We start from the raw sequence: 12,126 nt of genomic DNA, 5'->3' as shown, positions 1-12,126 counted from the left end.
AGCCGCCGCGCACTGATTGGCTAAAAGCGTCCGGAGCGTCACGGCACAGCAATGCTCTGATTGGCCGAGGCATTTGTGACGCTGTGATTGGCCGAGGTGTTGTTTACTTCTGCCGAAAGTATTAGGGCTTTGATTTTCCGAGTGCTAGTGCCCAGAGCTTCGTTTTAAAATGAAATTGAAAGAACACGTCCCTCATTTATAATAATAAGACTGAGCTTTTAGAAGCAGAGTCACTGAGGCGTTTGTTCTCGTCTGTTGATTTATGCTTAATGACTATTTTTATAAACAAGTGAGCAGAGCGCCTGACAGAGAATGAGCATTGTTTATTAATACCTGCTGTTATTTAATGGATTAACGTTCTAAGAGCCTAGTGCCTGGCAAAATTTCAGTCCTGAGGCAATCACTTTACTGTCCTTTCCTGCAGTCTTCTATCAGTGCGGGAACAGGGTAGTGTTTGGTTCAATTAGACAGGTGTTACCAGATGCCCTGTCAGTGAAGCGCATGTGCTCAACGTTCTTTATCACACTCCATCAATTTTTCTGCCATAAAAAGCTTATCTGAAATCTGTCATCGCGCTGTGTAGAAAAGGAACAAGCTTGATGTTACATTAATTGATTGAAATAAACACTGTGTCATTGTGCGCAGCCAAGCATTTATTAAGACTTGTGCTAAAATCCTTGTCATATGTGATTGAAAATAAGCAGGCAGGCGTTGAGGAAGGTCATGTTGGAGCCTTACTGTTACACTAATTGAAAGTAAACATTGCATTCAGCCGAAGGTGGAGAAAGGCTCATGCTGAAATACATGCTGTGCCACTAATGGAAAGTAAACATCGCGTGAAGGAAAGCTTTTGCTGAAACGTCTTCTGTTCTATAATTAGAAAATATAGATCATGCGGTTTCTTTTCCTTTAAAAAAGAGTGTGTTACAGTGTGTTTAAATAAACATGTTACAAATCTTTCTCCACAAGTGGTAGTGCACGAATATGTGCAAACAAGCATTCCTAAATACTTAATCATTTTTAAGTGTTTCTGCTTTTGTTAAAATAAGGTATTTTTTTTATTGTTGCCTTTTCCCAAATATATTTTTCTGTTTCAAATAAAATTGAATACACAGGTAAATTAGGAGTTGTATTACTTTGAGCAGGGTATAAAATATTATTTCACCTGTCCTTGATAATTAATTAATTAATTGATCAGCAAAAGATTGGAAGGCCAATTAAGTGAACGCATTTACTTATTGTAATTATTTTGACTATTTAAAAACATGGATAATTATTATCCAAAGAAGAAGAAAACGTTTTTCTGCTATCAGAAAATGAAAAATGTATTCAAACATGTTAAAAAGGTTGTTGAAATAATTTTAGATGAAGAATCGACTCCCAAATCAGCGTATGTAAATAATAAACGTGTCAGAGAAGAATTAATTGATCATTGTAAAAATTATGTTGTAAATACAGATAAGGACAGAAATTCAAGCAGATCCCCAGAACAGATTAATGTGACGCCAAGAAAGCAGATTAATGTAACGCCAAGAGTCCCAGTTCAGATTAATGGAGTCCCAGCCCAGACCCCTTCTCAAGGTGTCACAACAGAAAGGTATGATGAGATGCCTAGTACTTCTGAAATTATTATTCCTGCTCATGTAAATTCTACAAATGGTTTAATTGAGCAGTTAACCAGAAACATGGAAGCAGTGACAGTTCCTGTGACAATTGGACCTGTTCCCCCAGTGCTTAGAAAAGATGAAACTAGTCCCACAGCTTTAACGGTCCCATTGAATTGTGAAATTCAAAAGTTTGCTGAAAAACTTTATTCTAATGTACCTGAAAATGAGCTAATAATGATTCCAACTCAGCAAGAGAGAGTGATGACTCTAGTTTCACCTAGTGAAAACTCTAACGTTGACCTGATTGACTGATTGACCTGACACAGCCTGGTGAGTACAAATTACTGGATAATACAATCAGTACAGACAGATTAAAAAGATTACAGGATGATGAGGACATTGTAGGCTTGAACAATACCGGTAGGATTGCCCCTGCCCATATAAAAGATTTCATTTGGGCTTTGAGAAAATGGGGTAATCTGAATAAATGGAAAACAAAATGGACGAAGAAAAAAAAGAAAGAAAAAGCGACTTTAGCTTTTGAAGGAGAGTGTAAAAATTCACAGATGCAGAATGAGATAAATGAGCAGCAACAGCTGCTGAATAAACAGCTACAAATACAGCGACAGGTGGTGATTCAGCAGAATGAGATTCATCCGCCGCCATTTCCAAATTATGTTAATGAGCAGAAATACAATACAGATACAGGATTCAGTGGAGACAAGGAAAACAGACCAAATCCAGTTAAAATTGCAAACAAGCAGGGAAACTCATTTCCTAATGTTCCACAGTACAAGATGAAGCCAGAAGCAATTCCTGTTATTGAAAAATACGTTAAGCAGGGTGTCCTAAAAGAGATTGAGAACAGTCTTTGTAACTCACCAGATATGGGTATTAGAAAGCCAGATGAAATGTACAGAATAGTACAGGACCTGAGAAAGGTTAACAAGATAGTTATCCCTTGTTGTCCTATTGTGCCCAAACCAGTAGAGATCCTTTGTCAGATACCACATGATGATGAGTGGTATTGGGTCCCAATGTACCCAGAGAGTCAAATAATTTTTGCTTTCAGGTTCCAAGAGAGAATTCCCAGTCAGGTAACTATTGAGAGAAATAAAATGATTCAGGCAATGGAATCTCCAAAGACACAAAAACAGGTAAGAATGTTCCTAGGCATGGTTGGTTACTGTTGCCAATGGATTAGTGGTTTCTCAGTAATTATGAGGCTATTGCAAAGACTGACAAAAACAGATATAAGAGACAGAATTGTCCTAACAGAAATTAAACTTGAAGCCATTGAGCAATTTAAAAAGAGTTTGAGTGAAGCTCCTGTTCTGGGCATGCCAGACTTCAACAAAGGAATTAAGCTTTCTGACCAAATAGCAGTGATAAAATATGTTACAAATGGAGAGAAAAATAATTATGTCTCAAAAGGCAATGAGCACGCAGGTACCATTGTTAAGTTCTGTGCTCAGGAGTGGGTTGCAATCAATGGGGAAAAATTCAATGAACATGTTTCAAGCATCCTCATACTAATCTTTGCAATTCAGACATGGCAAGAATTAAAACAATTACAAGATGAGGCACATGATGAGGAGAAAAACACATGGCTCAAAGAAGGTTTCAGAGAGCAAGAGGAAGATGAAATTTGGGTTTACAAAGATAACAGACCTGTTATGCCCAATTGGATAATTGCTGACATGACACGGATGTACCATGGTCCAATTGAGAGTTTGGGAATCATAGGCCGGGAGGGTGGTTCATTTACAAATATTCAAACAGATCTTTTTGAAATGCCCCAACATAACAAACTGAGATATGTCCTAGTCATCATTTGTTTATTTTCAAAATGGGTGGAAGCTTTTTCAATAAGAAAAAATGACTCAATTACTGTGGGAACAGATGTAATTTCAAAAGAAAAGGAGCAGGCTCATGATCTATTGCCAAGAGACTTGGTCAGAACAAAGGTTCATCGGAGGAGAAACTGTCTAGTACCCAGGTGGCAGAAAGCAAGACAGGTGATACTAGTCACAACAGATACTGGGTGGATGCATATCAATCATACCCTTTGTGTACCTGCACCTGATAGCCCTGATGAAGATAGTGAAGACACTGCAACTGATTCAGACTCTGAAGAAGAAAGTTCTGAAGAAAATCCAGATCTTGAAGATCGACAAGGTGGTCGACATCTGGATGATGATGTCAATGTGAATGAAACATTGAATGAAAAAGATCTAGAGATTGTGATTCTAGATTCAGAAAATGATGAAAATCTGCCAGAAAAAGAATCTCAAGCAGAGAAAGAAGATTCTGAAGCAGGAAAAGATTCAGAAGCAGAAAATTCTGAGCAAGACGATAATCTAGTCCAGGAGAGTATTGAAAAGCAGAAGAGTAGCTCTGAATGCGGGAACAAGAATCCTGAAACTGGGAAGCTGAAGGTGATCCCTGAAGAAGAGGAAGAATTACCAAGTACCAGCTATAAGGATGATGTTCCTAGCGGAGTGAAGCTGCCGAGTAAAGAAGTTCCTAGGTACAGATTTGAAGTCTCAGAAACAGATACAGATGGGAGTAATGAAGAGTCTGAGATAAGAAAATTCAGAAAAAGGGCTTGGAAAGCTGAATATAAAGAAAACAAGCTTAAGAAGAAACTCTTGAGAAAAGGTGATGTCTGGCCTAAAGATTTAAAGTTCAAATTCGAAGTGTCAAGTCAGAAAAGTGATTCAGACAAAAAAGAGCAAGCTGAAGAAAAATTTGAAATGATTGCCAGGAAAAGCAAAAGACCATTGAGACCAAATGTAAAATACAAGTCTCCAGAATGGGCCTACATAACTATCCCTCCAATAGTTGAGGAGCGCAGTAGCAGTCAGGTGGACTTGAAAAGAAAATGGTGACAATGACTAGGTTTAGTTTTCTTTAAGTTGAGGTTTATTTTTGGCATAAGGCTGAAGAAATTATGTTAGGGTGACACAAGGTTGAAGAAATTGTGTTAGCTGAAAACACTTTTATGTAAGACGCAAGGTCGAAGAAAACATGTTTTAGAATTTGGAAAAAAAAAAGGGGGGGTATATACTATATACTAATTTTTCAAAAATGTTCAAAAATTTACTTTTTGTTTTTTGTTTTGTTTTATAATACTCAGATTGATATTTGTTTTGTTGGTGCAATTCAAAATGTAGTTATGCAATTTAAAACTTAGTTACCTATGAATTCATTGGGGGTTGGGGATTCAAAGGTGGGAAGGATCCAACTTAGCTAAATAAAGAAAGGGTAAAGGATATAGAATTAGTAGGATGTAAGACTCAATACTCATTATGAGAGTTGCAGAAATATAGATGAAATTAGAGTTTAAATACTAATCCTGAGTAAGCCTGAAACATGTTCAATAGATAAAAATTTTAAGTAAAATTTTTGGATTTTGTTTGGTGATTTTGAAATCACCAGATGAGGGAGTTGATGGAGCGAGCTTCAGAAATAATTTTATTCTGGCTCGTGAGGTTAAAACTCTCATAACATGAACTAATATATTAATGAATTATTGCATGATTTATTGTACTAAAACAATCTAGAGTAAAATTCCACATCATTATACAGAACTAATGTTCTTTATGTTGCATTTGCAAGTCTGTTTTGTAACACATATCTAATATTGTTTTGTTAGTCCTATGGTCTTTGTCAACATTAATGCGGCTGATTATCTGATGGCATGTGCTTTTATTATGTGTGCTTATGTGTTTGTTTATGTTGTGTCTGTTTATCCATGTTGTGTTTGTATTTCTTTTTATCATTTCAGATTTATGAAGAAACCTGCTGGACATTATGAAGAATGGTAGATTTTGAATGTGCTGCTTTTCTGTGTGCTTCTGCTAGGTGACTTATACTAATGGGTTAACATTAGCTATGTAGGTTGGAAACAGAATGACTTTCATTTCCTGAATTAATTATTGTTTTGTGTTTGTTTAAATAATAGTTTTCTGAAAAAGTGACGCGAGCTAAAAGTAGCGCAGTGACGCAAGCAAAAGTGGCACAGAAAATTGGCGCTTTCTGAAAAGAGGCCTACTAATGAAAAGCCACATGAGAAAAACTTATTTTGAAAAGGATGAGAAGCCTATAAACTTTTATTGTGAAAAGTTTTTGAAAAGAACTGCAAAAGGCACTCTGTGGAGAGGTTTGCTAATGTGCCACGAGAAGCTCAGAACGGACAGGCTCAAGGCCAGGAACGTGAGTCGCGGCATTTTTGTGCACTACATGAACAATCTTTGCTACAAAATGTAGCAGCCTGAGGAAGTGCTGCCAGGACTCTGTACATGAACAATGGCTTTGTGTAAAAGCCTGGACTTGAGGTGGAAGATGTCACAGTTTACTGTGGCGTGAGGTGGTTCAGCCAATGGGGAGCCAGAATTCAGCTGATGGTATGTGAAATTAGTTAGTTTAGCCATAGTTTTAGGGTATAAGAATAGGCTCTAGGAGCAGATTTTTGGTTTACGCTTCTTGATTCCAGAGGGACGTGTTCTGCTGTCCGATGAATACACGTAAGGAAAGCTGACTTTTAAAGACTTTGTTTTCAGGCGATGAGGGTAGAGACAGAGAGTTAGTTAGGGTTTGGAAAAGCTCTTTTTCATTTATTTCTGCTAATGAATAATATTTTCTTTATAAATGCTGAATAAAACTTTCTTATGACTTTTTCTAATGCTTGCTTAATAAAGTTCCAAAACCTAAGTTTTCCTGAATATGTTTGAATAAACTTTTAAAATGACAAGCTGGTCTTGTTTATTGTAGATAGTTTAAACAACATATCAGATCCATTCGCCTCATGATTCAGCTGCTCTGTTATTCTTATGGGCCTGGTATTGATTGGTAAGAATGGTGGTAGATAGTGACATCATTTATGCAGAATTTTAGTAGGAGCGCTGGATCAGTGCGCTTTATAAATATCATTATCATTGGACTCCAAGTACATTTCCATCATAGGTGGTAGGATAACTGGGTGGAGTTTCCAATAGTTTTCAATTGGAAACTCATGCAGTCCCGGGATCTTACCAGGGTTAAGATCAGTGACCGGGTCACCTGTTTCCTTCAGTGTGAGGGGGTAATCTAGATTGTCTCATTCAGAAACAGACTGTTCATTAGTAGGTCCACGATTAACAGAGATTAACCTTCTTGTGCCGGTAGCCTACTCTCAGCATACAGAGAACCATAGTATTCGGCGGAGGCTATCTTCGGTGGCATCCTCGTTACCGTTCCGGACCCACAGTAATACGTGGAACTACTATGGATTCCATGTCTGTGATGGCTAACCAGTGGAGAAGTTTGCTCGAGTTATCTCTGCATGCATATGCTTATCTTGCCAAGACATACCAACACCGATGGGCCTTGTCCAAGAACAACTGGCGCAAGGAGGCCCCATTCACCGCTAGGTGGAAGCTCACTTCCTGTGTTTGGTGTCCCTGGTTATTATGTTCTTATTTAAGAATAGTGGTCTCAAGGTCTGTGATCTGAGCATATTTCTCTCTGTATTTTCCCCTGATGTAAGACTAGGCAATTTTCCTAGTGGCTTTGCAAGCCTCCCACAGTGTGCCAAGCAATTCTACGGTCCCCTGATTAATCTATAAAAATGCCTATAAGTGACCAAGCAGGAATGGGGGAAACTGAGCATCAGAGCGGAAACAAGCATTGAGGTACCCCATTGTTGTCTCTCCTGTCATCCCTTCACCAAAGTGAATCATGAGAGAAGCATGGTTGAAATGCCCCTCACTAGCTTGGGGGCCGAAAGTGCCAAAACATCTGTGTGAGAAAGTGACCTGTGGACTATTGTTGGATGCATCTAGCCCTTGGATACCAGGATTCCAGATCCTCCAGGCATTACACAAACCCAAGTCCTTCACCCAGTTGGCCAGTACTTTCCCAGTCATCTGTGTTGCCCCCCCAGGGCCCAAAAGAGTCTTTGAAGCCCCCCCTGATGATCGTCCTAGCGTAGGGGAGATTCCTGAGAGTTATGAATGCCGATGTAGCTAGCGAGGGTGGGAAGCGGAAGTAAACACTCAGAAGATTATAAAGGGTAGCTTCCAATGAGCCCTTGAGAATCGCATATTTCCCTTAGGTGTTGCAGGATATATGGAAGACCAGGAATGGCATAGTTTTGTTGAACAGAATTTCCACCCCCTAAGATCCCCAGGACTACCATGCTGAATATGACCTATCATATCCATATCTGGCCAGGAATGGATATTTAGTACCTTAAAGATGAACCTCCTGTGACAGCAAAATAGTTGGTGGCTGGAGGTGTGTGAATTGCATGGTTGCCCCTCTCTTCATGCAGTCAAGGAGGCTATTAATGTGCCATGTCATCGTCGTAAAGACAGGCATGTTGGTGGTGTTGATAGATAGTACTGTGGGCTGTGGGGGAAGCCTCGAGGTCCTTCGGCGCTGTCTGGGCACAGGCAGAATCCTGTCATCTGCACTCCCACAATGGCACTATCTTGCCAACCGGGGAAAGATAGTGCCACTGTGGGAGTGCAGAGTACTTGATTATCACTTTGTGCAGCTTTGAACCTAAAACAAACGAAACATTGTTACAAACCAAATGACCTGTGTACCCGTTCAATGATAAAACATGATGTTAAATGATCAATGTCCATCCACGACCTGATCCATTGCTCCAAGAGTAGTTCTGGTGTCAAGTCTCTGCTCCTTCGGGAAACCGAATAAAGTGAAAGTTGCTTCTGCAGGCTCTGTTTTACTGCATCTTACATCTTTTCAGTGAGGGTCTTGGATGCCATGGCCAGGCGGTACATCTCTGGTTTAAAATCTTGCACCATGTCGTAGATCCATTCCTCCGCCTCCAATACTCTGTCTACTGTATTGTGGAGGTCATGCTGCTGCAGGACCACGTTCACCTGCACCTCACCTATCTTAGGCTCCAGGGCCAATTTTGAATCCAGTAGAGCTTGCAGGATCAATGAAATGCCACCTCCTCCCTGCCGCAGAGAGATCTTGGGTCCCTTCCTGCAAACCCTTCCTTGAGCTCCCGGTAAGGGCTGTAAATTTGTCCATCTTGGTCTCTGCTTGCGAGAACAGGGCCTTATCGCTCCACATGTTCTACGCCTAAAACCCATGGGGGGTTTCCCCAGGCAACCGAATACCTGATCAGCGACACTCTGTTTCTTGCCCTCCTCACAAGGTGCCATCAACTGGGACTTGCCCCAACCTCGTCGGCGCAGACCTGACACACTTTTGCCACTAGGCTCCACAAATAGTAGGCAGTAGGAGCAGTCGAGCCCCCCCAGTGAGCTAAATCCAGCATTGGGAGGCACCCAAGACCCCATGTCCATCCCCTAGCTGGGAGCGAGAAAGTCCAGAACAGCCCACCACAGAAGCTACACTCTCAGTAGCAGCGCAGGTTAGGGCCTGCCTCAGCCACCCCAGTATCAATGGGCTGTGGGAAGGAGGGGAGCCCCCCATCAACAGATCACCAAGGGGGCTTCTCCTGTGCGACCAGGTAATCGCGCCCATCGTGGCCCAAGTCCAGACAGGGGTCGGGGGGGAGAAAGAAAAGAGAAGCTCAAAAACTCCAATTAGCCCCCCGGGGGAAGTCCTAGCAATATGAAGCAGATGGGAAGGATGACCGAAATGGAGGTCTCACTCCTTCTCTACCACCCGCCAAGCTGTCACTCAAGCTTGCTCCATCCAGTGGCTCCCTTGCTCTCCGGGGCCTAACTTCCATGCCACAGCAAGTAATCCAGAGTCCCCTGGCCCTTCAGTGGGACATTCCGTGGCTGGCTCCATCGGTGCCACAGAGTCCAGTGACAAATGAGAGGGGAAACAAGACAGTGGGGGAAGAGAAGATCCAGACCTCCTTGTGTGGCAGTGGCATAGCAAGCGGGAGCCGTCCGCCCCGGGTGGTACAGATTTTGAGGACGGCAGCCTCCCCCCGTTCTTACCTGCCGTTCTCGGGGCGGCAATACACTGGACTCCCATTTGTCTATGTCTCTTGAATGATGACCCTTGAATAGACCCTCACTTATTGGCACACAATGGACTTCCTATCAATGACCACAAGATTCTTTACAGAGCCTCTTCCATTGGCCTGAATACAGACAGCGCAGATTCCACAAGACGTTCAGGGCCATCAAGCAGAAGGAAACCGGTACCAGGATGCTTGTTTCTGGTCCAGGGAGGACCTGGCTTGGCATTTCGGGCTGGACTGTTCACACAAGGAACAGGATCAAGACTGATTTGTATATGGCTGGGTCCATACTGTGGTGGTGTGGTGCGCAAAAGAATGATGGATTTAACTCAGATCCTTGTGACGGGGGGAATGTTTGCATTGTCTAACATTCCGTCCATCAATTGTTTCTTTTGCAATGGGACATGGTGAGCAAGATTTTTCCACCTTTGTCTGTGACAATTTCCAAAACGTATTTGCAAAGATGATATAGGATGACCAGAATGCAGCAAAGTGATGTTTGAGGTACAGCCCGAATACCACTGATTGCATTGCCCAGGCAATGGGCACCAGTGTTGTCATCCGATCCATACTTGGATGCATGCCACCAGGTGTTCTGGCTATGTCCAAGCTTCACTGATGGACGTGCCATTGTGAGGGGCATGATTACTTGACAAGGCACATTCTGCCCTAAAATGTTTTACAAGTGTAAAGCTATGGCTTGTTTTTTGCGATTGCGTCCCCTTGCTTGCCACTTCCACCAACAGAGTTAAAATCACAGAAGATATTCAAGGGACCATGTCTATCTTCTGAGATAAACCACACATGTCCACTCAGCCAGTTCAGGCTTCTCTTAGCACAGGGGTAGTGGCTGTGATAGGGAGCTGCCACTATCAACTAGATTATGCCCTTTTCTTTTTTGTACATCTTACTTCATTTCCATGCAGTTGTTTCCCCCCCAGCAGCAGCTGCCTGTAGAGGGCACCAGGGCACCGCCCACATCGTTTTTCCCGTTATGTGTATGGTAATTGCAAAGAGTAATTACCATCCACATAATTTGATTTTTTTTATTAAATGAGGGCTTTACGCCTGTAGGGTGCTGCTTAAGTGTGTGTAATAAGCTTTATTGTTCCATTACTTGAAATTGTTACAATATACTATTATTACAATAATCTATAAAAAGAAAAAGAGTTGAAAACCCACACAAATTGCTACAAATTATAAGGGAGTTGAAACATTAAAAACTGTTATCCAAACTGGCAGTAAAGTGTAAGTGCACAAAGCTTAGTTGGGAGTATTGTCAAGGTCTCTCTTGCTTGCTAGCCGGCTGGTTTCTTTTTGTAACTCAATTTTCTGTGACAGTGCGGCCCGGATTGATTCTGTAAATTTCCCTAGTCGCACAACTGTTTGAGCTGGTTTAGCAGAGAAAACACAGGTCTGAGGCTTCTCTGCATCGTATGAGGCTGTGAGACCTGCAGGTGGGAAGTACCAGTCGGTGCCGCTCGCTAGCTAACTTTGGGCAGCAGCACAGCAGATGGAGCTAGGATTCACGATCATAACTAAAAAGTCCACATGCGGCTGAATTGGACTTGTGGCCCAGCCTTGGTTAAAGTCCGCGATGGGCAATGCAAGAAGTCTCATGTAGGTGATTTTTTTCCGGGCCAGGGCTGTCAGTGCTTGCTCAAAGTAAGGTTGTGGTTTTCACACTATGTAGGAAGTGTCCAGAGATGAGATATTGGGTTGATGGTGTAAGATTCCAGGTCTCTTTCATAGGATATTTTCTTGACCTGTGTGTTCACTGATTTTTTCCATGCGGATACTGGAATGTTTAAGTTATGCAAGTTTTGAGCGTCTATTTCTTGCTGCTTAAGTGCCCGACTGCCTTTCGATGAGAGTCAGGCAGCAGGCACTTTCAAGTGGAATACATGCTCTAGTGAGTGTGTGTCCCTCAGCTTTTTAAAACAAAAATTCCTTTGCAGGCTACGAGCTTGCCTAGTGCCAGGTGGACCTGCAGTATTTGGGTCTGAAGAGACCTCCCATTCATGACGCCAGCATCGTAATATTACAAGCAGTCCTAGGCATCCAGGGCATAAGCCCTGTATTACCGGAACTGCCAGTCAGTCACTTTCCCAGGCTGCAAGCAGCACCCTTTCCCAACTCGTCACCTGTGAGGTGTTAGGAAAGGGTGTTGCTTGCAGCCTGTGGAAGAATTGCAGGCATGTGACTCGAGTTGACAGAGTTACGAGATTCTGTGACCTAGAGCATGGCTGGATTGGCATTAAAAATCAGCCCAGGCACGCAAAACAAAAGTGGCCCACATTTGCATATTGCCTTTCCGCAAAACGCTGCTTCGGTGAAGTTTTATAAAAAAAGAAGGAGGTGGGGGGTCTCTGTCAGAGGCATATTTTCTTAACTTTACTTAGATAAAACCAAAATGCACAGATTAGTTCACACTGGTGAAAAACACCTGAAAACAAGTGAGCCCACTTCTGCTCAGGTCCCCTGTCCCCGCTCAGTATGCATACATTAATTGGCTGGCCCAGCAAGAGAAAGGGAGTGACACCTTTGCCCGTTGAC

Source organism: Lissotriton vulgaris, chromosome 1_1 (assembly GCF_964263255.1).
Source record: "Lissotriton vulgaris chromosome 1_1, aLisVul1.2, whole genome shotgun sequence".
In the NCBI taxonomy this organism is placed as follows: Eukaryota; Metazoa; Chordata; class Amphibia; order Caudata; family Salamandridae; genus Lissotriton; species Lissotriton vulgaris.
Note: the sequence above shows the minus strand (reverse complement) of the source record.